Source organism: Peromyscus californicus, unplaced genomic scaffold (genome assembly GCF_007827085.1).
Source record: "Peromyscus californicus insignis strain IS unplaced genomic scaffold, ASM782708v3 Scaffold_7__1_contigs__length_154581171, whole genome shotgun sequence".
NCBI classification, from domain to species: domain Eukaryota; kingdom Metazoa; phylum Chordata; class Mammalia; order Rodentia; family Cricetidae; genus Peromyscus; species Peromyscus californicus.
This window is the reverse complement of record NW_026294595.1, coordinates 27,028,824-27,055,127: the sequence shown is the minus strand read 5'-3', so window position 1 is coordinate 27,055,127 and position 26,304 is coordinate 27,028,824. Positions and strand designations below refer to the sequence as shown.

General features: G+C 37.1%; 1 protein-coding gene across 5 annotated transcripts in view; it reads right to left on the bottom strand.

Moving 5' to 3' along the window:
- The window catches only part of Mbd5 (methyl-CpG binding domain protein 5), a 143,984-nt gene extending 130,935 nt beyond the window's left edge, over positions 1-13,049 (bottom strand). For 4 of the 5 annotated variants that reach the window (XM_052725936.1, XM_052725935.1, XM_052725939.1 and 1 more), the window contains exon 1: positions 7,728-7,832. The gene's annotated coding sequence lies outside the window, so the exon portion shown is untranslated. Of the gene's footprint in view, positions 1-7,727; positions 7,833-12,923 lie in introns of those variants that run through there. The other variant, XM_052725937.1, reaches the window with a different exon arrangement.
- Positions 13,050-26,304: the final 13,255 nt, after the last annotated feature.

The following is a 26,304-nucleotide window of genomic DNA, read 5'->3' as shown; positions in this document are numbered from 1 at the left end:
GGAAAGAGATATCATGATAAATGAAGATATGATAAATGAAGATATTATGGTAATAGGGAGAAACAGAGTGCTACGAAGTTCCCAGGAATCCACAAGGATGACTCATCTTAGACTACTAGTAATAGTCAAGAGGGTGCCTAAACTGGCCTATTCTGGTGATCAGATGGCTGAATACCCTAACTGTCATAATAGAGCCCTCATTCAGTGACTGATGGAAGTAGATGCAGAGATCCACGGCCAGGTGCCAGGCTGAGCTCCAGGAGTTCAATCAATGAGAGAGAGGAGGGATTCTATGAGCAAGGGACATTGAGATCATGATGGGAAAATGGACAGAGATGAGCCAAACTAGTGGAAATGCATGAACTGTGGACCAATTGATGAGGCGCCCCCATGGTACTAGACTAGGCCCTCTGGACAGGCAAGATAGTTGTTTAGCTTGAAATGCTTGGGGGGTCCCCAGGCAGTGGGATTGGGACCCATCCCTGGTGCATGACCTGGCTTTTTGGAGCCTAGTGCCTATGGTGGGACACTTTGCACAGTCTTGGTGCAGGGAGGAGGGGCCTGGACCTGCCTCAACTGAATGTACCAGGCTGGCCTGACTCCCCATGGGAGACCTTGCCTTGGAGGAGGTTGGAATGGGGGGTGGGTTGGAGGGGAAGGCTGGGGGGTGGGAGGAGAAGGGAATCTGTGGTTGGTATGTAAAATAACAAAAAAAAAACTCTTAATAAAAAAATATAAAAAGATTATAAAAAGAAACTCGTATTAGTTTTAATAAATGTCAAGTTTTTAGACAGTGACTCACAAAGATCTGTTAGCCCAAAATAGCACTTTAAAATGCGTTTTCTCCTTTTTGAGTAAGGATATTCACACATCCCTACTTTCTTGTTTTCTCCAGTAAGGCGTAGCCGGCAACTTCATATATTAAATTCAGATATATTTCTCATGAGAATAGATATCAAACACCTAAAATTTTGACAATTTGTGATTATTCATAAACTTTTAGTTTCATTATAGAGGACGCAAAATTTAGAGACGAAAAACAATCTGTGTTCTAGTAGTGCCCACTAGGACATGAGGGGAGGAGCAGCCCAGGCTGACACTGGGCAGCCAAAGGATGTCAACACTAGAGCAGCTGTAATGGGAGAGAAGATAGAAAGAGCACAGAACAGACAGGCGGAAAACACTGTAATGAAGGAAGAAAAACTGCAAGGAAAACAAAAGACAGCTAGAAATTCTAAGAAAACTGAAGGATGACATAAGTAAAGAAACAAAAGACTCCTTGGCATTATAGTCATTAATTGAAACACTAATTATTTAGTGGCAGCTGATTCATGACATTCTTGCAGCCACTGAAACGATGGCAGCAGTGGAGAAAACAAAAAGGAAAAACAGAGGTGGGTTAATTGATTGCTATTGTTTTCTTGGAGTTTACATCCTAGTAACGTGAGAGTGAAATAATTTCAAAAATTAAGTAAATACAAAATTAATATTAACAATAAGACATAAAGAAAAACATAGTAGTGGACAGAAACCTGAAGGCATAGGACTTTCTATCTGAGCAGTTACTAGTTTAGTCAAGAACTCAAGGGAGGGAGGGCTAAAGGACTGGACCCCGCAAGTAAATTTATGTTGGAGCAGACAGCAATTGTGAGGGTTTTCTACAAAGATGATGTTGATATTGGAGGGCTAGGAAGATGGCTCAGGGGTCATGGCGCTCTTGACGACCACTTGGGTTTAGTACCCAGAATACACATGAGGGCTCATATCCGTCACTCTAGATCCAGGAGATCTGACATTCCTTCTGACTCGGACAGGCACCAGACACACATGTGGTCTTCAAGTACATACAAGCAGGTAAAACACTCAAACACAATAAATAAAAAAAAATACAAATAAATCTTGGAAAATAAAGTGATGATTTAGCTACTTAAAATTATGGTCTTAAAAGAGACATAAGTAACAACATACAGAATTACCAAAATAAAATTAGAACCATGGAAGATGAAGAGCTGAAGGAAAAGCAGGGTAGGATATAAGGTATGAGGAGGCCAGGGAAATTACAGGAGTGTGATTGATGGTAGCTGTGTCTCCTGTTGCTTCAGAATGTTGTCTTGTGAGGAAACGTTCTTGAGGGTGCAGTTGTTCCCACAGTATCAGAAACTAAGGCATTAGTGCACTTTTCTGTTGTGACATATATTCAATAATGAAGGGTCCACAACCTCAACAGGTGCTGTCAGAACTGTAGTAACATTTGTGTTGTGATTTAAAGCACTACCTCACCTTCTAGAAGATCAAGGGGAGAAAGACTGTAAAAGAGGGAGCTAGTCCTCCATGATCTCAGAGAGGAAAAGGCTCATCATACCCACTTCATAAAAATTCACAAAATTCACTAAATGTCTACAGTGCAGAACCCAATGGGCTGCTCCTCCCACTTTGTGATACCCTGCTTCAAACTGTCTTTGAAGCATATGTTTTGTTTTGCTAAATAAAGTTTTGTTTTAACGGTGTCTTTCCACTGAATCCTTCTGTCCTTGGACTGAAATATCTGAGGCTATTAGCCAAAATAAGTTACCTTGTCTCACTCATATACTTGTCTCAGCGATGGAAAAGCTGATGAGTATGCTGGCATTTACATGAGCAATACCCTGGCCATTTTATGATGAGCATCCTTATCAGTGTGAACCCAGAGATTGAATGAGAACTGGAAACGGCTTAGTAAGCTTATCTGTTCTGAGATATCTATTTTAAAAGGTGATATATAATTGCTACAACTTTTAGATACAAGATTTTCATTAAAGAAAGTAGCTCTGAAGATAAAATGGATTGTTTCAATAGTTGGGAAAGAACTAGAGACAAACTCAAAACTTCAGTACTTTCAGAAGAGTTTCATGTACCCAGTTCATAACTTCACTACATGAGACTACAGAAAACTTTCAAGTACAGTGAGGGTATCAAAGTTTGTAACTATGGATTTCCCATGAAATTCTAATAAAAATGAGAGATGGAGTTTTTTTTTTTTTTTTTAAAGAAACCTCACCACATCGAAAAAACATTGAACATAGTTGAACACAACTTAAAATAGTGATTACATTCTTGATGTTATATTTTCAGATATAATTATTTCTAAAGGTAAATAAAACACATGGGCTAATACATAAAAATAAAAAAGCAAATGAGAAATCTATGAGGGTATCTTGTGTTTGTAACCTTGTACTATTAAAGCTTTACTTCTGAGATGGCCTTTGGTTGATAAAGTGTGCAACTCAGGTTTCCTTCTCTCTGGTATTACAAACACCACTCCCAGGTGAAGGACCAATTTCTGAGAAGGAACAATTTCTAGGAGCATCCATGCCCCGAGGCTTTGCCTGAAGCCCACATCTCACCTAATCATTATTCACAATCCCCTAGAAAAGCTTCAAGTTAAATCTGTGCTGGCTATTTAGAACTCCATTTGTAAGATGATTTTAAAACACTCTTTCTTATGCTTTCACGACTTCCCTTTTTGTTTAATTCATGTGTACCCCAAGATGCAACTAGAACAGGCAGTAAAATTTAGTAGCAGTTAATCTGAATGTTGGCTCTCTTTACTCATTTGTAAAAAAATAGTCTAATATTTGAAGAATGCCTAGGCATGACATTATATAGCAGAAGCAAGTGGGCATATGAAAACCTTCAAGGCATATGAAAAGCAGTGATAATGTAGAGGAGTTCCATCAGCTTAGAATTTTATAATATAGTTTTCATAAGTTAACTTATATTTGAAAAACAAAATAAATTCAATAAATGCAAAAATGAATTCAAAGATCCAATAGCTTCTGAAATCCAGAGATAAGTTAGAGTCACACCATGCCACAAACTAATTCAATTCTTGTTTTTTCTTATCTATAAATAATTTATTGTCAAATGTTATACTGAAGCTTTTCATTCTTATTTTATGTTTAGGACAGACCATTGCAATCTTCTCACTTTGGTGTTAGCATAAATAGATTATAAGTTACAATTTCCTATTAAATATTACATTAAAAAAATCTCCTTATGCAAACTACATAACTCCATACTTAATAGTATCGCTATTATCAGAAAGGCAATATATAAGTGTTGGTGTGGAGAAAGATGTTCATTACTGGGGTGAACATAAATTAGCTCTTCCATTATGGGAAAAAAACATGCAAGTTCCTCTACACTACAACATGTTTATTGCAGTTAATAACAACATACTGCCTACTCAAAAATGGTTCTCCTAGCATGTCTCTGTACAAAATCTACAATAATAAAAAGTGAGAGCTATAACAATTAACAGCATTTCACAACATATAAATATATCAGTATACCAGGGGGAAATAAGGTCCTCTTTCAAAAGGAGTGATTGAAAGTCCTGTGTCTCAGACTGCCTCAGTCAGAATCATTTTATTTACAGAGATATAATATTTTCTATCTTGAGTAGATATTATGAGGATAACATATCTTAAATAGCAAATCAGTGTTGGACATGCACTATTATTATAGTTAGTAATGACTTTTTAGAACCTATTTACTTTTCAAAACTCAACAAAGATAATTGAAAGAAAACTTTCAGTATGTATGACTTTAAACTTGAAGTTTAACTTTTTGTTCTTCCGAATCAAAAAAAAAAAAAAAAGAAAAAGAAAAAAGAATTTGTTGCTATTATTTCAAATATTTTGTTTGTCTCTGTGTGTGTACATGCATGAGCATGTGGGTGCTTGCACAGGCCAGAAAAAACCTTGGATTCTTGAGAGCTGGAGTTACAGGTGGTTCTGAGCCACTGCGAATCAAAATCCAGTCTTCTGCAAGAGCAGCAAGTGCTCCTATAGGCTATCTTTCCAGCCTCCCCAAAGATTTTTTAAATTATGAAACCATACATGACTTTTACATCTAAGACTAAGACTTAATTTTCACTCATGTTTTTTCTATGAAAGGACAAGTCTACTTCTCGTTGGGATTGACTTGGTACTGTGTCTTTTTAAATTAAGAATTACACCTGAAATAGTTTGTAGTTCTGGCTGAAGTTATCATGGGGACATTTTCTCAACTTTCTATGATGAGCTACTACTATATTTACTATCATATTTTGTAGATGACACTAGGAAGGTACTACTTTCTTCTCAACTAATATCTTAATAGTGAATCAGATATTGATTGCATCATAAGATGCAGCATTATATTCTATCTGATTCAAGGATATAAAGACAAATTTGTGTTTGGGGAGAAAACATATATTAAAAATTTCTTTAAAAGATTTGGGAAAGTCCATGTTGATACACTCATAGAATTCAATTTAAGACAGAACCTTTTGAAGTTAGAAAAATGAAATATACATAATGGTCTAAAGAAGAATTATAGTATTTAATAAGATAATTCCAATAGAAAATCAAACAAGCTTTTTATTTAAGTTTGTGTGTATTCTGCTTTTACTATATGAGTGATAACCAATTTTAGTTTGTATGTAGTTTATTTAGTACAATTAACTTCTCACAGGACTCATTTTGAAATAGCAAATTAGGTAACATTAGTCTTGGCTAATGCTGACATTTAATGAAATATTCTAAGAATGTTGTAATGGAAGTATGTGATTTCAGTAAAAGTGCCGCAGATATAAAATATAGGTTAGGTAAATTTACATCTAGAGTCAGTGTGTACACCGAAATATTAACAGATGATATCATATAATACCTGAAATAAATAGAATTTATTTCAAAATAAAAACATTGGGGTATAAATAGAAGATTATCCACAAGTTCTTAATTATTGATGCCAAATTGGGAATGTGGGGATTCATTACTAACATTTTAAAATTTATTTCATTAGTTTTTAAGAAATACGTACACGAGTACTATATTAATATCATTTCCAGCACACTCCTCCCTCCAACTCTTCTCATGTTCCTCTTTCTTTCAACTTCATGATTAAATTACTGCTACAAACACATATGCGCACACGTGTACACATACACACTACAGACAAACATACAAACATAACAATACACACACACATATAAATACAAACTGCTAAGTTCATTTAGTGTTACTCGTGCACACGTGCGTGCATAAGTGCATGTGTGTGTGTGTGTGTGTGTGTGTGTGTGTGTGTGCGCGCGCGCGCGCGCGCGCTCACATGTTTCGGACTAACCTCTGGGGACTGGATCATCTATCAGGGCATTTGTCCCTGGGGAAGACTGAAGCTTCTCTTCATAGCATTGATTGCCTATAGCTCATCATCTAGGGCTGAGGTGTTGTGAGATTTCCCCATCCATGTTGTGATGTCAATTGATGTTTTCAAAGCATGGTCCTGTTCAGACTACCACAATGCTAAGATTTCATGGGTGCAGCTCCTTGTCATATAGAGAAAACACTATCTTACAGCAGGCATCCTCATCCTTTGTCTCTGTCTCTGTCTCTGTCTCTCTCTCTCTTTTTTGCCTCCTCTTTAGTGATGTTCCCTGTGTCATAGATGTGTACCTTACAATCACATTACTAACCTTCTTTGGAGAAAAAATGAAATGTACAAAATAAAATCAAAACATTAAAGCAAAATATTAAAAACTGAAAACTCAGAAGGCATATTACAATCTGTAATATTTACAGATTTAATGTTTGTTTTCTGAATTAGGTTGTTTTCCCCACTGTAGACAAGGCTGGCCTGGAACCCACTATGTACTAAGGCTTGCCTTAAATGAATGATAATCCTGTTGCCTCATCATCCCAAGTGTTGGGATTACAAGTATGAGCTACTACTTTCAGTATTTTAATATTTTTTAATATGATTACTGATTATTATTAAAAAACACACCCCTCCAAAGTGTCAGCACAGGGAAAAACATGACATTCATAAAAGAATGAAAAATTCATGTTCATTTCACTGGTGATAATATGAAATTAAAATGTCATACACTTTCATTAGATTTAAGAACAAACACACCTAATACAAAAGTAGAACTGCAGAGAAAGAAGTACTCTTATAAAGTGTTGATGAGATGTAAATTGGTAGATTTATTTACCCTTGATTAACCAATGTGATTTCAAAGAATATACGGTAAGTTAGCATTTCAAAAGCATTCAGTGAGATTCGAAGCATAGCTGTGGTTCTGCACATGGGCATATCTAAATTTAGGAGTCTGTGCTTAAGAACAAAGAGCATGTTAAATCATCAGACATCAGTACAAAGATATGTACAAGATGTGTATAAAAGTCATGTTTATTAGAAAAAACTGGAAGCATCTCAAATGCAGTTACAGAAGAAGTTTCATATTTTTGTAGTCTTATTATTAAACTGAAATATTACATAGTGCTTAAAAATAGTGATGTGAATGACAGCTACTGATATGAAAAATGTTGTAATAAACTGCTAAGTGAAAGAAGCAGGGCAGTCACAGAGCATTTATGCCCTACAGTTCATAGTCCTAGTCACAAGCACATAGACAGACATATATCACATGAAATCATCGATCAACTCAGAAAAGAATGTCAGAAAACACCGAGTGTCCTATCTCCAGGTGTGGTACTACTACATTTTCCTGCATTACTAACTTTACAGTGAGTGCTAACTAATCTTATAAGTATTCCTTAAGGATGACAGGTTTATACACTTTTTTTTAACTACTTGAAGTCACTGGCATTTCAAACTACAGATACCAGATACTTTCATGTTTAATGAAGACAAGAGAATCATAACTGTATAAAGAAACTGTGGCGCACAAACAACATTCCTACCTTGTGCAGACAAACTGGGACATACATAGCAAGCGTGGGCTCCAGCAGTGTAATGGTGGTAAATGTTCAGGGGCACCGTGCTCAGCAAGGGAGGGCTGCTTCTCTCTGTTAAAGAAGAACATGGGCACATCGTGGTTTAGAACCTGAGACCCAAACCCATCTCATAGTCTGCCAGCAACATCAGTGAGCGTTTGACAAAGAACAAAAGGATTAGGGTATTGCTATCCTTGTTCTTCAGAGCATTTTGATTAACCATTATAGAACAGTACACTGTTTTCATATTTATTTTATATAATTTATATACCTAAAAACTATCACATTGTTGATAAGAATAGTAGTACGATTTTTGTGTCTACTATCTGCCAGGTAGGGTGCTAGATCCTTTCTTTCCCCATTCTTTGATACTTCCAACATTTAGTACTTGTTCAGCAGTATTTATTAGGTGCTTATTTTATTCAGGAACTATATGAGGTACTGTGATACAATGGCAGTCAGTCATGACACAAGAAATCCAGCAACACCGCACCTTCAAATGGGGTCACTGGGTATTGGTATTTGATCCTCAGTAGCCCAGCTTTAAATACACTCTTTCTATTCCAGCCCATTTAAAAGAGTGCTTAAGTCCAAGTCTGACCATGACCACCTTGACCACCACCACCACCACCACCACCACTACCACCACCACCACCTCTCCAAACCTTGTAAGTTAAGGCAGATACAATATCCACAAGAGAACAATAACTAAATTGGAATTAGTCACATGAGAAACACACAAAGTATGTTATACAGCTTTAATATACTGTTTGTAACATGTTATTTAATCCTCACAATGTGTTATTACATAGATGTTAGGAAGCCCAATTTATCATGAGAATACAGCATCCTAGACAGGATGGTGATAAAATAAGTTTGGTCTGCATAATTCTAAGTTTTAAAATCCTACTTAAGGGAAAATAAGAAAAATACATATTATAATAGAAAAAGAAGTAAAGTGATGAGTATAAAAATTAAGTATTCTGGCATATGCGCGCGCACACACACACACACACACACACACACACACAGCAATCACACAAAGCCACATATCTGTAAGGTTTGTGGTACGTTTATAATCAAGGCCCACCACTGCATGGTGAAACAGCATGGAGGCAAAAAGCAGGGAGATGAAGAAAAAGAGGTAGCTACTTAGAAAGGGGAACTGTGTGGAAATCATCGTCAACACAAACTGTAGGAACTTTGGATGCCTGTTTTTAAGTGATGTCTTATAGATAAACAGTAGGAAATATTATCATTTATTTATTATATGACCATGAGAAAGTCACCTAGATTCTCAGGGTCTCAGTTTCCAAATGTCTAAATGAGAATAATAGTAATCCTGCCTGATAGTTATAAAGATTAATATTAATAGGAAATTAGAGTACCAGGTACAGTAATTGATGCTATGTCACAGGCTTTAAATAAGTACCTGGGTTGAGTTAACTATACTGAGTCTCTTCACAGAGCATATTATGCCACTCATATTGTACATTTCAAGTAGTCCTCATCTTAATCCTATGACATTACTACTACCTGACCTCAGTCGAGAACAGGAATTGTACTCAGAAAGCCTAGGCTTGTGTGGATTATTAGAATCCATTTTCTCACCTGTAAGGTAGAGATGATCATACCTGCTGGAGTTGCCACCTGTTGTTTGCTTTTCCAGCATTCTTTCCCACTACTTACATTGTAGACAGAGTTTCCTTTACATCCCCTCACCCCAGCTGATAAGGTGGGCTCTCTTCTCTCTCTGGTCACGGCTAATAGGTCTACAGATGGGATGGAATGGAATCTATGCTAGGGATGCTCATATCTGTCCAAGTGTGTCACCAAGTGTGGAGCTGACCCTGAAGACAATCCAGAGCATAAGTAATGTGAGCCTCAAATTAAGAGTATTTGAGCACTACTGCATCCTTTGAGTTAAGATATCATAATATTTGGCCTAAGCAATCCACCCACCTGTGTGTGTGTGTGTGTGTGTGTGTGTGTGTAGGGAAGGTTGTTTACAGGTATTAGAATATTTATAAGATCAACTTAAATAAGTACAAAAACATTTGGTTCATTTCATTTAAAGGAGTACGTAGATAATAGCGGACATTATTGTCATTTTTTTGTTTGGTTACATAAACCTAATGTCTTTACATAGCAAACTGTACCTTTTAACAGTTATAACAAAATTCTATAAAAATCAAAGTACTTCAATGAAAGTCTAGCCTTATTAGGTATCATTTGTGAAGACACACTCTGTATAAAAGTTTAAGAATGCATACACAATGTTTGAAGGCATTTTAGTTGATATACTTGGCAACAACACATTAGCTTCCTTACCCATTGAGCATAAAGCTTACACTATCACTTCCTAAATCTCCATTTCATCACTTGATACTTACGTCTATAAACTTGTTTGAAACCTTTTGAAAATATGGATTGCTAGCTAATTACTTTCCGATGAATTTTATTGAGCTTAATTAGCAAAGTTTCGGGCAGACAATTGCTTTATTACCTATATATAAAACGCTATTTAAAGGGAAACAAAAATATTACTTTGTTTATACAAAAGCTGACTTTTTAAAAAATAAAAGTACTTTGAAGTCAGAATTAAAATTGGAAGACTAAAAGTGGATAGTCTAAATAAGCCTGCAGGCATTACAAAGCTGTTTTCTTCTTGCCTACAGGATTAATGTGATTGGCAATTATTTCCTTCTTGTGGGTGAGGAAAAGTAAACTTCAACTCTGTTCCTGTTTCACTGCCTAAAACTGAGAAGCTAAGAACAAGTGACAGGAATGTCACTTTAGACTGTTGACTCCACCAGCAATGTCCTCCATCAAAGGATCAGATAATCTGTTCAGGAAGTTAGGAGAGTGAGTTCTGGTTTCGTCCTTGACCATTGTAAGGGCAAACATGGATTTTTTAATGAAAAATTCAATAAAAAAGAAAGGAGAAACATTCAATATAAAGGAATGATAAGTCAAATTTTAAAGGAGGAAAAGAATGGAACAAGATGACAATCTCTATAAACAAGTGACAGTACAGATGATGGTCACTGGTCAAAACACAATCTCTATAAACAAGTGTTAGTACAGATGATGGTCACTGGTCAAAACATAATCTCTATAAACAAGTGATAGTACAGATGACGGTCACTGGTCAAAACATAATCTCTATAAACAAGTGATAGTACAGATGACGGTCACTGGTCAAAACATAATCTCTATAAACAAGTGTTAGTACAGATGACAGTCACTGGTCAAAACACAATATCTATAAACAAGTGTTAGTACAGATAACTGTCACTGGTCAAAACATAATCTCTATAAACAAGTACAGATAATGGCCAAGGCATGCACATAACATACTCTTTAAGAGTCAACCTGGAGTCTGCCTGAGGGCCTAGCAACAGGAGCTGTCAGAATTCCTAGTCGATGTCAGAGTTCCTGATTATTCAGAATCTACCTGAAGGCCTAGCAACAGTTGCTGTCAAGAGTTCCTGATCATGCCAGAGTCTGCCTGAGTACCTAGCAACAATCGTGCCTAGCCAATGAGAGATGACCACACAGACTGGGCGCTGAGTAGAGGGTATATAAGGCCTACCCTGTTATTGAATAAAGGAGTTTGTTAGTTGCTTTCAACAGATTCCTGGTGTCTGAGTTGTTGATGCCGTGTCTTCTCACCCCCTCCCCAAAGGGAGCCATTAGAATCCAAGCAACAGACCAACAATTAACAAATGGGGCCTCATGAAGCTAAAATCTGTACAGCAAACAACACTGTCATTTGAGCAAGGCAGCAGTCACCAGAATGGGGCAGTGTCTTTATCAATTATGCAGCGGATAGAGGGTTAGTATCTAAAATATATAAAGAACTAAAAAAAAAATTGAACATCAAGAAAACAATGCAATTAAAAATGGGGAACAGAACTAAAGAGAGTTCTAAAAAGATGACACACAAATAGCTGAGAAACACTTAAAAATGTTCAACATACTTAGCCATCAGGGAAATGCACATTAAAACTCCATGGAGATGTCATCTTATCTCAGTCAGAATGGCCAAGATCAAGGAAACAAGGGATAGCATATGCCAGTGAGAATGTGGGGAGGAGACACTTATTCATCACTGATGGGAGTGCAAACGTGTACAGACACTATGAAAATCAGTGTGTAGGTTCCTCCCCAAACTGAAAATTCAATCAACCACAAGATCCAACTATACCACTCTTGGGTACATAAGCAAATTTTGGTCTCTACATCCTACTACAGAGATATTTGCTCACTCATGTTCACTGGTGCTCTATTCATAATAGCCAAAAACTGGAAACAGCTTAGATGCCCATCAACTGATGAATGGATAACGGAATGTGGTAATTTACATAATGGGATATTATTCAAGTGTTAAGAAAATGAAATCTGCAGATAAATGGATGGGACTAGAAACAATCATCCAGAGTGAGGTAACTGAAACTCAAAAAGACAAATATTACATGTTTTATATGTGGATGTTAGCTTTTACGTTTCATAATTTGTGTTTCATTCAGAATAAGCACAGAGGTTAGGATACCTAGTAATTGGCTGGAGATGGATTGGGGAAGAGAATCTTCAAGGAAGTAGAAATAGAATATAATGTTAAAGAGATAAAGGTGAAACTAAAGTAGTAGGATTACAGGGGGAGGGATATGGGAGGGCAGGAAAGAGGGATATCAGGAGGGACAATTTTAACATTTTTTTGTATTAAAATAAAGAGACAAGCCGGGCGGTGGTGGTGCACGCCTTTAATCCCAGCACTCGGGAGGCAGAGGCAGGTGGATCTCTGTGAGTTCGAGGCCAGCCTACAGCGCGAGATCCAGGAAAGGCGCAAAGCTACACAGAGAAACCCTGTCTCGAAAAACCCCCCCCAAAAAAATAAATAAATAAATAAAAAAAATAAAGAGACACATTTTAGAGTGAGTTACAAATCTTCCTGTACTTTTCTCTAAGGTATGGAATCAGGACCTTTACCATGCTAGGCAACCTCCTGCCACTGAGCTAATCCTAGGCACCTGAGCAGCTTTCCCCTCAACCACAGATCTCAGCTAATGGTTGTTATGCTCTCGGCTGGCCATGGACGTGTACAATGATGAAAAGGGTTTGAGAAAGGACTTAACAGAATCAAAGTGATGATGTACTTACATCTATCTGTAGCAAGATGTGGAGAACAAAAGAATAACTATCTACCAGGTGGAGAGCTGCGAAAACAAGGCCTCAGTAGAGAACTAGTGTAATAGTTCCAGTCTGGCTCCTCAGAGTCCCCTTCCACTGGACCAGTGGTTCTCAACCTGTGGGTCACGACCATATCAACAAGTAGCACATCTGATATCCCGCATAACAGATATTTACATTATGATTCATAACAGTAGCAAAATTAGTTATAAAGTAGCAATGAAAGTAATCTTGTGGTTGGGATCAACATAACACAAAGAACTGTATTAAAGAGTCGCAGCACTAGGAAGGTTAAGAAGAAGCACTACTCTAGGCCCTAAGCTTGGGCTCTGTTCTTAGTTTTGTTGACTTCCCATTTAGTCTACTTTAGCAACTATCCTGCTATATCTATTTAGTGAAAATCCTTCATTCTTGATACATGATTAAACTCCTTAGGTAAGCACCATTACTACCCTGGTCCACAGTCTTCATTCAATAGTCCTATCGCATTGGTTTCTCACACACACACACACACACACACACACACACACACACACACACACACACACACACACACACACACTATCCTTGTTAGAGTGGAAATGGAGCCCAGTTTCCTTCCTCATTTGTAATACCTCCTTGCAGTGACTCCTATGCCTCTTATGACAGTCCCTTAAATAGAAACATTATTATCTTTTAAGGCACCATGATTTTTTTTTCTTTAGTGACTGTGATGCTCTGACTGTCTGGGCAGGAAAATCCCGATGCTTTCCACTTCTTCAGTTCTTGATGAGGCCATTTGATCCTGCTCCAATCCCACTCTGCTAGCTTCACGTTCAGTCTTTCCCATTGGCATATTTGTTAAGGATGATGTATCATTCCATTGGCCCCTCTGGAAGACATAAGATGTCTGCAAACTGGCTTCCCTTTCATTTACCCCCTCCTTCTAACTCTTACCATGGCAACCTTCCCTTCAGCTCTCACATCCCTTTGTTTCAGTCCTCCTTCCTGCTTGAGCCACCTCAACCTTCCCTTCAGCTCTCTTCCCATACTGAGCTATTAAGGTTTCTAGCTCTATCCCCCTGTTCATGCCTCCTGACATCCACTTCCCCTTCCAACTCAATCCCTTCAGTCATTAAAACTGTAATGCCTATTTACACCCGTGACACTGAAGGAACAAAGTCTCCCGAACCCCCAGGCAGAGAAGAAATAAGGCTAATAAAAGATAGCTAGATAGGCTTTGAAGACACACAGACAGCTTCCAGACAACTTCTCAGTCCTTCCCTCTAAGATGCAATCCACTACCTACATATGATTACACAGCAGAGCAAAAGAAAAAATGTAAGTCATCTCTTCTAATATTGGTAAATAAGCTGTAGCCATTATTATTGGATAAGTTCAATCTGCCCATTTTTGTTGGACACAAAATTCAAATAAACACAAAAGGTGGGGAAGAGGTATTTTAAATAAACTAGTGAATTCTGTATTTCTGACTAATGGCTAAAGTTTCAAAAATGAAAACCATGGCAGCACCAATTGGACTTAGTGGGTTATTTAAAAAAGGGGAAATAAAGTTGGGAAAAGGAAGTGTGTGGTAAATATTATAGAAATACAATGTATACATATCTAAAATTTTCAAAGAATTCAGACATGTTACATTAAAATAAACAAAATGCTATATTAAAATTGAAAACTAAGGTTTACATTTGTCTATACACCAATATGTTCACATGTGCCACATTTTTCTTTCTCTGAACTGTATCAGAATTAGTTCCTAAAACTCTGTTAAAAAGTCTTCCTATTATAAGAGCCAGAAGACCAGGAACGCAAGGAGAGCATGGCTCCTAGAAATGACAGCAATATGACTGAGTTAACAAGATCTGAATAACAGTAACACCAATAAACATGCTAAGATGGAAGGGAGAAATCTCAGAGGCCTGAACCCCTACACAAAGAACTACAGGTAACTAATGACTGTCAAGAGAAGGAAAATCAGCCTTTCCAGAGATGAGCTCCCTAGCTGGTTATCTAGTGCCAATGGTCAGCCCTCAACTCACACACACACACAAGCAACACTAAATGGACTTAGCAGGTTGTATTTATATATTTATGAATATATGTGTGTTTAACAAAAATAAAGGGGAGGCCATCAATCTGAGAAGGGATGAGGAGTGGACATGGGTTTGTTTTTTGAGACAGAGTCTTACTATGTAGCTTTGGCTGTCCTAGAAATCAGTACATAGACCAGGCTGGCATTGAATTCACAAAGATCTGCTTGCCTCTGCTTCCTGAGTGGTGGAACTAAAGGTGTCTGCCACCATGTCCTGCAAAGCATATTTTAATTAAAAAATTAAAAAATATAAAACCACAAAAAACAAAGGGGAAAATCCCTTTAATTGGCCCAGAGAAAAACACTAAATAGAAAAAAAATCTCAAATATTTTTTTCAAAGAATTTGTGGGCTACAATAATAGTTATTTGGTAAATAACATTAACTGTATACTGATGGATTAATGGAAAAAGTTGGACATATTACCAGAGTTGTCAAAGCTAACTATGTCAAAGTATAATTTTATTCTATTTAGATATATTAAAATAAGTTCATGTTACTTCTATTAAATGTTTAACATTATAGTTATATTTTATCCCAAGGATTAAACATATGATGAACATGAATTACTTGATAAAAAGGTAACAATCAAAGTAAAGGAAGAACTATGTTGCTTGATTTTGTGACTTTAAGATAACTTCCCTGATTTGAGTATAACAAACAATACAAAACAAAAACACCAAGAAGAAAAAAAAGGAAAGAAAGTAAAGAAAAAAAAAAGATGGCCGTTTTTGTTTTACATGATTGTTTTCGTTAATAATTCAAACCTAGTTGCCTAGTTGCTAAAAAAAAGGCAGATTCAAGAGTGATAAAGTACAGTGATAAACTTATCAACAATTATCATGTGACATGATAATTTAAACAGTTTCTTAACCACCTTTTGTATCTTGAAATCGGAGGTTCCTGTGTAATAGATGCCCAGTGAGTATCTTCTGAACTTCTAGGATGACTGTTGAAACATTAATAATACCAGTGTAAGTTATAGTTGCTATGCTTGGAGACTGTTTTCAGGACAGTGTGGAAGCCCTCAAAATATTTCGGTCTGTGAAGAAGTGTGTGTTGTCAGGCCAGTAAGATGGCTCAGTGTGTAAAGGTGACTGCCATCGAGCCCAACAAACCTAGGACTCATTGTGGAAGGACAGAGTTGACTTCTGAAAGTTGTCTTCTGACCCCCATACATGTGCTTTGTGAAGTACAACCACACACATACACACACACAGCAAATAAATAAATAAATAAAGTTAAAAAGAGAAGTATATTGTCTGTAATGGGAAAAATTGTACTATGAAGAGCCATTTACTGCTAGTATGTGAGATAGTATGTATATTAATAAATATTGTTATGATGCTCAAACAGAATGTGAGGGTCAGTTTTCTATTCTAGTTTTCTCTGTAAAATCAAAGTGTCACTAGAAGCAGGATTTGAGGTTTCAAAAGCCCAGATAATTCCCAGTTAGCTTTCTCATTTATATCTTGTGCACTGAGGTCTGAACTCTCAGCTCCTGTTGCTGCTACACCTGCCTGTCTGCTCCTATGCTTCCTGCATGGTCATGCATTCTAACGCTCTGAAACTGTAAGCCCCAAATATATTCTTTCTTTTATAAGTTGCCTTGGTCATGATGTATTACTAAAGAATAGAAAATTAAAACTACAAAACTAAGGTAAACATGCAAATGTGTGAAAGTATGCATGCATCAATGGGATACAGGAGGGCATGTATTTATTACGTGGGGGAAGGGAAAGAAATTTTAGTAAGGGTGATGCCTAGCTGTTCTTGGACGAGGGAGAGAGAAAAAGAGTAGAGCGAACTAGGACATGAAAAGCCTGTACAGAGTTGACAGAGAGCAAATGTTATATGTGGTCAAGCTGAGAAATTGGCTGATTTGTAAGGTTTTACACTGCAAGACCCTAGTAATTAATGTATAGCTAGAATGTCTTTCCCTTGTGTATTAAAAGCTAGAATGTGTTTCATCCACCTATGGAAAGTAAAAAGCTGTCTTGGCTTTGTAGTTTCTTTAATTACAGATTAAATTATGACAGTTCATGTACTGATAAACCAAGAGGGAGTTGGAAACACTGTTGAGTCAAGAATGCCTCTACTGTAGCTGTGGAACTTCACAACCTCGCCTAGTCTATCTAAACGTACTCTAAACATATTTCAATGCATGCCAACAACCAGATGAGGGAAACTAGAATGTCTATCACTAGGACATATTTATCAGTTCTGTGCATCAGGACCACACGAGATTTTCTCTACTAGCTGTTTTGAAATATTTGTTTATCAGTTGGAGAACCCAGTGTTCACTAATCATCCATTCTCCTTCTCCCCACGCCCTCTTTTCCTCCTCTGAATCCTTGGTAGGCTTCGGTAATCATGTTGCTATTCTGTGAGATAAACTTTTAGCTCCCATATATGAGTGAAAACAGACTATCTTGGTGTCTGACTGAATTTTGTTAACCTGGTGTTTCTTATTTCTATCCACATTGCTAAAAATGTCAGAATTTTCTCTAAATTCAGCAATATTTGGGGTGTGTATAGCTTACTCACAATTTCTTTCTTTCTTTTTTTTTTGGTGTTTATTTATCTATCTATCTATCTATCTATCTATTTATTTATTTATTTATTTATTTATTTTTTGGGTTTTTTCGAGATAGGGTTTCTCTGTGTAGCTTTGCGCCTTTCCTGGAACTCACTTTGTAGACCAGGCTGGCCTCAAACTCACAGAGATGCACCTGCCTCTGCTTCCCGAGTGCTGGGATTAAAGGCATGCGCCACCACCGCCCGGCTAATCACAATTTCTTTATCAGTTCTTCTGTTAGTAGGTACTGAGGACCGGATTTCATACCTGGTTTCTGTGAATAGTGATGCAGTATCCATGTGACTATAGCTACGTCTTTGACAGGCTGACTGCCTTTCTTTTGGATACATACCCAACAGTGTGATCTCTGGGTCATCTTTACCAACCCCTCTTCCCAGGGTTCAGGGACGGTCCTTGTGGAAGACAGCCTGAAAATCTAAGAGCCAAAGGCAATGGTGACTACAGGATTCATTCTGCAGTTCTATTTTTTAAAATTCTGTCACTTGGTTTTCCATAGTGGGTATTGTAATTTAAATTTTCACCAACAGGGCAGGATTCCTTTTTCTCCATGTTGTTGTCAGAACGTATTTATTTTTTGTCCTTTTGATAATAATTTTGGTAGAGCTGAGGTGGCTGCTCATTGTGGTTTTGATTTGCATTTCCCCAATTAGGATTTTTAAGCATTTCTAAATTAACAATGATGACCATTTACATATGGGATGTGTGGGTTATTTTCAATGTGTTCTTTATATGTAGTCTAGACATTAATCTTATTTTCAACTATTTATTCAAAATTTCTCTTCTCCTAACCTGTCTCTTCTCTCTGTTATTGTATCTTTGCTATTTGGAAGCCATTTAGTTGATGCAATCCCATTTATTAAAGTGTGACTTGCTTCGGGATTTTGAGACCACACACACTCAGAATCTGTATCTCGTCAGTGCAATATCACAAAGTGATTCCCTTATATATTCATCATGCAGTTTCATATTTAGATCTGACATTGAAATATGATCTATGTTGTTTTCTTGTATATGGAGAGAATTAAAGTATACTTTATTCATTCTGCATATGGATATCAAGATCATTTATTGAATACAACTGCTTTAATCTACCTGTGTTCTTGTTTTATTTGTTGGAAATTGGCTTAAATATGTGAATTTTTGTGCTATTTTAGTCGTTTATATAGCTCTTGTCATGCCAATTATCATGCTGTTGGTATTCCTATAGCTATCAATATGTTTTAAAGTTAGACATTGTAATACAACTGACATTATTTGTTGTTCAGGATTGGTTTGTATTTCTGTGAAGCCTGGATTGTTTTAGGATAGTCTGGTAATTCCATCATTATTTCTTCTAATCCATGAACTTTGGTTGTCTATTCCATGTGTCCATTTGGATTTCATTATAGGGTTCCTTTTTGGGTTTAATTTTTTCCTCAGTATTTATTTATTGTTTTGTGACCACTGTGAAGGACATTGTTTTCTTGTTTTTTGAGTTACTGTATTATTGAAATATAAAAGATGTTTAAATATGTTTACTTTGTGTCCAGAAACACTACTGAATTTATTAATTGTAAGAGTTTTAGGATACAGTCTTTACCATTTTCTGAATATAAAGTCATGGTAGCTGTGAATAGTGACAATCTGATCTCTTTCTTATTTGGATGTCCTTTAGACAAAAATAAACCAAGTACTGTCATAAAGGTACACTTCTGCACACTTTCTGTATAATCAGAAATCCTACTATATAGACTGTACTTAAAAAAAAATCTAGCTTCTTAATATTAGAATATCCATTTGTTTATTCAGTATACAGCTGTGTAACTGTGTGCTTAAAGATCTTTTATTGTCATATTTGTTAAAACAAATTGTTTTATGAGGAATTTGTGTGAATTTTTTTCAAATTTCTTAAAATCAAATAGTGGGGGTTGGGAACTGATTGCACTGTCAAGGCTCAGACTGGAATGGCATATTCAAAATTAGATGTACAGACCCAGAAATGATCAGGCAGACTTAAAAATTTAAGTGAATTGATGAAGTAAGTCAGTGCTTCCCAAGACTTCTAGAAATACGAGGTTGGCCCCTAGTTTTCAGTTTTCTCAGTCTTCTAAGCTAAGGAAAGGATACATGGCAAGAAACTCAGGCTACTCTGAAGTCCCCAAAAGAGAGGACATCACTTAAATCTAAAGGTACTGAAAGTGTCAAATGGACAACTATTCAAGTTGCAAAATCTTATGCATTTTCTTGGTTTGACTGACTTCTTGCCTTGTAATGTTCATGAAAGCTTAATTGGAGATTGCTTATGAAAATTTCCAGTGGAGAAAAGTGCAAAATGGCTCTATGGCAGTGGTTCTCAACCTCCCGAATGCTGCGACCCTCTAGTTTCTCATGTTGTGGTGACCCCCAGCCATAAAATTATCATGTTACTTCTTTAAAACTGTAATTTTGCTTTAAAACATTTCAGTTTTATATGTTCTCTCTAAAATGACTATACCAACTGTTCTTGGCACTCAACAAAAATGAACTTATTGGATAAAAACAAACATTTTAAAGTTACAATAACTATTGATAACAAAAAGGGAAAAATACATCCAAATCTACTCAAATTTGATTACTGAGCAAACTCAATAACCAAGGTATGCTGTATATTACAGTGAATTTTGTTAAGTCTTCATAGGTTCAACCCCATGAAATTGTCCATATTCAATCATATTTTAAAATTTAATTATAATTTTATCTGTTTTAACCTAGTATTTCATCAGTTACACTGTAGAGAACACATACTTATATTTTTCTTTATCAGATGTTATGTTTTCATTTGATTAATTGATGTAACTTAGACAAAATGTAGATAGATAAGGTCTACAACAGCAGGCAAAATTACCCAAGGAAACAGAATAAGCAATTTATAAAGTACCATAGAGGTGTCTGAAAACTTAATGAACTACAGGTTCATGTCCCTTCATTATTCTTGCATCAATCATGATCAAGATAAGTAGTCAGTGGAGATCAGGAAGGGAGAAATGAGGGCGTGGGGTGCAGTAGAAAAGTGGAACACCTTTCCCTCTCACCCCCTTTCTTTTTTTCCATGAGCTAGGGACTATGTAGCCCTAGGCTTTCCTCAAAATCACCACATAACTAAGATTGAGCCTGAACTCCCAATATATATCCCTTGACTCCACCTCACAAGTGCTGGGATTACAGGTTTCTACCACCATGAGGAATCAAAGTTCTTCAAACGAAAAGGCAATGTTCACCCTTTTCAGGGAGGTTCTGAGAAGAAAATGGCTAATGAGGAATAAGGGAGAGTCTCATGTCTAAACTGAAGGATGACCTCGGTGCATGGAGAATATTTCCCCATGCTTTCACTGTCACATTGGTGTTAAAGGCAGCAGTATGGGTTGTGGGCACAACACAGAATTGCTTACTCTCTTACCCTGCATGTGACCCAAAATTATCAGCCATATTAAGAGGCACACTAAATCAGCTCAGAACTATTCATATTTATTATCTTTAAATATACACATATATTATTGCTATTGAGATTATTATGTAGTATACAAAGTGATTTATGGCTTGATGTTGATTTCTAGTGCTTTAATATACAAATTGATGAGTTATAAATCACATAGTAATATAGATCCTAAGAAGGACTGAGAGGCAGATGGGATACTACTAAAGAGTTAAAAGCTCATATCTCTTCTGGGAAAGATGAGGCATGAGGAGGTATGTCCCTGGTTAAACAGCCATAAGTGTAAAACCTATGAAGACATGATAAAAAAATCTTATAAATTATCCTAAAGATACATATCAATTGATGAAAAATTTATTCAGCAGAATTTGCTAGCTCTTAGAAAGAACAATGAGTCAGTGGCACTTAAATTGGAGCTCATAACTCTTATTGCCACAGTTTTGGCTTAACAAGACAGACTCCTCCACTTCCATGTGAGCATGGACAAAAATATAGGCTTTCTTCTCGAGCTCCAGCTTTAAACCAAGGGCTCTGGTATATTAATAATGATAATATAATATATGGCATATTAATAATGGTTATATATCTGTATATACATGTACACACATGTATTCCAGGAAGTAGGAAAATTATCCGTGTTTCTCATGATCCAGCCATGTGGTTTAGAGGATAAATCCTAGGCAAGCACAGCTGAGAGGAAGCAGCTCTTTTCTACTTGCACTGAGCCCTAACCCAGAGAAAAGAAGTGGCCACTGGGATCCAAGTCATCTTAAATAACTCATGGGGTATAGGCTCTATGCTGAGAATACTGGGATCCAAGTCATCCTAACTAACTCATGGGGCACAGGTTCTATGCTGAAAGAGACTAACCCAGAAAACGAAAGGCTACTTATTACTGGAGGTCCTCTTACTGTTCCTGTCAGTAGCACTGGAGTGGTGGCTCTCAGATTTTGCCTAGGGAAAGAGGGAAGGCTTTAAAGACAGAATGCCAAACTCTATCACCAAGGGACTGGCTTTAGTTAGAATAGAAGAGAGAAAAGCAAAACCACAGTGTGGCCTTGAGGAAATGCCCGTTTCCGGTAAGCAAATAGCACTCTTCTATCTTTGGGACAGATAAAAAGCTAATGGTAAACTGTATCAGTGAGCAGCAGGGAATGACTGAATGTCAGTTTTTGAACAAAACAGAAAAGTAATATGAGGAAAATACAAGTATATACTGGAGAGCATCAAGGAAAGAGACAGATAAGAATGGATGTTCTGAGGTGAGATAAACTTCAAACACGGCCTGAAAAAAGTATAGCAAGAAGGCTAGACTTTGACAGGAGTGAACTGGTACAAAATTGATGCTGGGGGAGTATTGAAAACAACAGAACATTCCACCAGCAATTAACAGCACCTATCAGATGGATGCGACCAACGAAGCATAAGCAGAGGCAGTCAAGGAGCCACTGGTCATAACCGTTACTGTTCCAGAGTCACTGCTACGTATGAGGAAGGTTTTGATCCCACAAGGTAGCATCAAAGGTATTTCAAAGTTAATGAAGCAAATTTGATTAAAATAGTTCAGCCAGGTTGCTAAATGAAGAAAAGAGTAAACCAGGGGTGCTATCAGACACTATCCCACACATCTATATGTTAATCAGACTTTCCTGCAACTCACATGTACCTGACAGAAACATTTAAAGGAGGAAGGATTCATTTTGGCTTGAGGTGTAGGTGTTTCAGCTAATGGGTAGGATCCCATCTGCTTTGGATTCCAAGTAAAGCAGGATATTATGGCAGGAGAAGCATGTGGCATAAGGTAATTAGCAGATGGCAACCCCAGAAGCAGAGAAAACAGGAAGGGTCTACATAGTTCTACCAGATCCCAATAGTCTGTTTAAATTATGAATATTCAGTTATGAACCATGAATGGACTAAACCACTGATTAGAGAAAGTCTTCATATCTCTTACAGACACCCAGAGGTTTGCCTTACTAATCTCCTAGGTATATCTCAACCTGGTCAAGTTGATAAAAGATTAATTACTACTTCCAGGAAGGAGGTGAAGTAGGAGCTGCCTCTACGTAAGCTGGGGAAGAAGAGTTAGAATAAGAGAAAAAAAGAGATTACTTTCCAAAGAAAGAAAGACAATAAGAACTTTATAAGTTCATAAAGGCAGTCATAGGATCTCTGAAAAGTGAAGAGAAAATGGCAACACAGGGAAAGGAAGCTAAGCTGAACACAGTTCTAGCAGCATGGCTCCTCTGTAGGGGAGGGGATGCAGAAGACTGTCCCAGAGGTAACCAGGTGGTCATCAGGAGAAGACTACAGTCCTGAGTACTCCTCAAACCAGTCATGAACTTTGTTGAGATATCAATTCCTCTGGTGGGTGGGCTAGCAGTGTAGAGCACTCCCATTCTGTCACTCGGTGACTCAGCCAAGACCTGGGGGTCATCTTGAGAATGAATCTTTTACTTGAAACCGAATTCCCCAGGAGCTTAAGAACAAGGAACAAGAAGCTTGGTCAAGAAGCTTGCACTTAATCTGCTCTAGGTTCTTTGTGAGAGACAGCTTTGGGAGGTACCTGTGGAGAATAGGGGAAGCAACTGTTGACAAGTCATAAGATGCAGGCAGCAGGAGGCCTGGTTCAGGCAGTGAAGTACAACTCCTCTTAGTTTCCACACCTCTTCTATGGAGAATAAGCCTGGAGTTTGATAACCTTGAGCCTGAGGTTAATGGGTGGTTCAATCTTTGGACCTGTCTCTCTGCCTTTTGAGTCCCCAGTCTCTAAACTCGAGAGGTATTCTTGGCACACACATTTGTGTGTGTGTGATCTTGCATGACAGGTTAGTACTTAGCGGGGGCCTAAAAGTATGAAGACAAGCTCTCTGTAGAGATCCTAGTGCTGTCATTGAATCCAACACACTCAATTCACTTAGGAGACAGCTCTCAGCTAGAACAATAGGCACTTTAGAAAGTGTAATCTGTGGAGGACCATCAGGGTGAGAAAACCTGCCCAGTTTATAGATTGCAAGGTTATATGTGGGAGGTGGTTTGAAAGAGAATGCCCCCACTGGCTCCTACGTTTAAGTAATTGGTCTCTAATTGGTAGAACTGTTTGGGAATAATTAGGACGTTTGACTTTGTTGAAGGAACTCTGTCACTTAGGAGCAGGTTTTGAGGTTTCTCTCTCCTTCCTGTGGATTTGACCAATAAAATTATAGTAAAAAAATTCCTCAAATCTAGAGGAAGGAATGGGCATCCAAATACAATAAATAGACGAGACAATGGAAAAATACCTCTTCCATAAAATTATAGTCAAGATGTCAAATTTAAAAAGCAATCTATATTAGAAGTTATAAGGAAAAAATACCAACTCATCCAAAAAGAAAATAACATCAGATCTCTGAATAATAACTCTATAAGTCAGAAAAGCATGGAGCCATGGACTTCAAGCACTGGAAGTGAAGACTGTCAACCAAGGTTGCTATACACATTCAAGTTATCTTTACTGCCAGAGAAATAAGGGCATTTTAAGATAAGCACTAGTATGAGAGAACATGATTCCCTAAGCCAAACCCAGCAGAAAATCCTAAAGAAGCAGGAAGAAAGGCAGTCTTCATCCTAAGAGCACAAGTAAGGACACATTCCATGAAAGAAACCTGGACAAAGGGGGGCACAGCAAGATCCAATATGTCCAACACAGGGATTCAGTAAAAACTTATTAATAATAGAGAAAGAAACAAATAAATAACAGGCTAACAAACCAGAAAAATACCGAGAAAATGGTAAGAATTAATAACCTTAAATATAATGGACTCAGCTCACCAAGAGAGACACAGAAAGGCTACTAGAATTCAAAAATAGATCCAACTATCTTTGTTTGCTAAAATCACTCCTTGCTGGCAAAGATGCCCACAAAGTCAGAGTCAAAGGATGGAAGTTAATATAACAAGTGAATAAAAGCTTCCAATTAGCAGATACAGCTTTCCTGATGTCTGATAAGAGGAATTCAAACCAAAATTAGTCATCATAGATAGAAAAGGCGACTACAGGTTAATAAAGAGAACAATTCATCTGAAGATACAAAACAGTAAATTTACCTGCACCAAATGTTTGGGTCTTCAACTTCATAAAACAACCAATAATGGGAAAAACGGGCCAAAAGTTCCTGATACAATAACAGTAGGTGACTTCAATACCTCTCTGTATCTTTAGATGGGCCATCTAAATGAAAAATTAACAAATCAATGTCCATTTTAACTACACCAGAGATCAAATGAACTGAACAGATATCCACAGACTATTTCATTCAACAGAAATGGAATGTACATTTTTTTTTCTGCAATGAATCTTTTTGTAAAAGAGACCATATTCTAGTCCACAAAGTCAGTCTCAACAAATTCTGAATAATCAAGTTTATTTCACACCACAGTGGGATAAAACTAGAAATCAATAGCCAGAGAAGCTCTATAAAGTACTCAAATACTTGGAGGCTTAGCAACGTAACACTCAATGAGCAGGGGTCAGTGAAGAATAAGCAGGGTGGTATTTAAAAAGTCATAAAATCAAATGAAAGTAAAGTCACCAGAAGTTTTAGAATGCAGCTAAAGTCATTCTAGAAGGAAAGTAAAAATACTGAGATATAAAATAAATGAGCTAATGATATAATTCAAGGTGTGACTGGATCCTAGAAGAGTAGAAATGAGAAATAATAAATGGGATAAAAATTAATGAAATGGAGACTGTGGTGGTTTTAAAGAAAATGGCTCTCAAAAGGAGTGGCCCTATTAGGAGATGTGACCTTGTTGGAGGATGTATGTCACTGTGGAGGTTGGGCTTTGAGGTCTCATACACGCTCAAGTTGCACCCAGTGAGACAATTTACTTCCTGTTGCCTGTGAATCAAGGTGAAGGACTTTTAGTCCCTTCTCCAGCACCATGTCTTCCTGCATGCTACCACGTCCCAAAATGATGATCATGAACTAAACCTCTGAAACTGTAAGCCACCCTACTAAATGTTTTCTTTTATAAGAGTTGCTGTGGCCATGGTGTTTCTTCACAGCATTAGATGCCATAACTAAGATAGAGATTGAAAGAACAATACATAGAATCACACAAAAATGGGATTCTTCGAAAAGATAACCAAGATTGACCATTCCATAGCCTAACAACTGGAAGAAAGAGAAAATCCAAATTAATAAAATTGGAGATGAAATGGTTCTTATAACA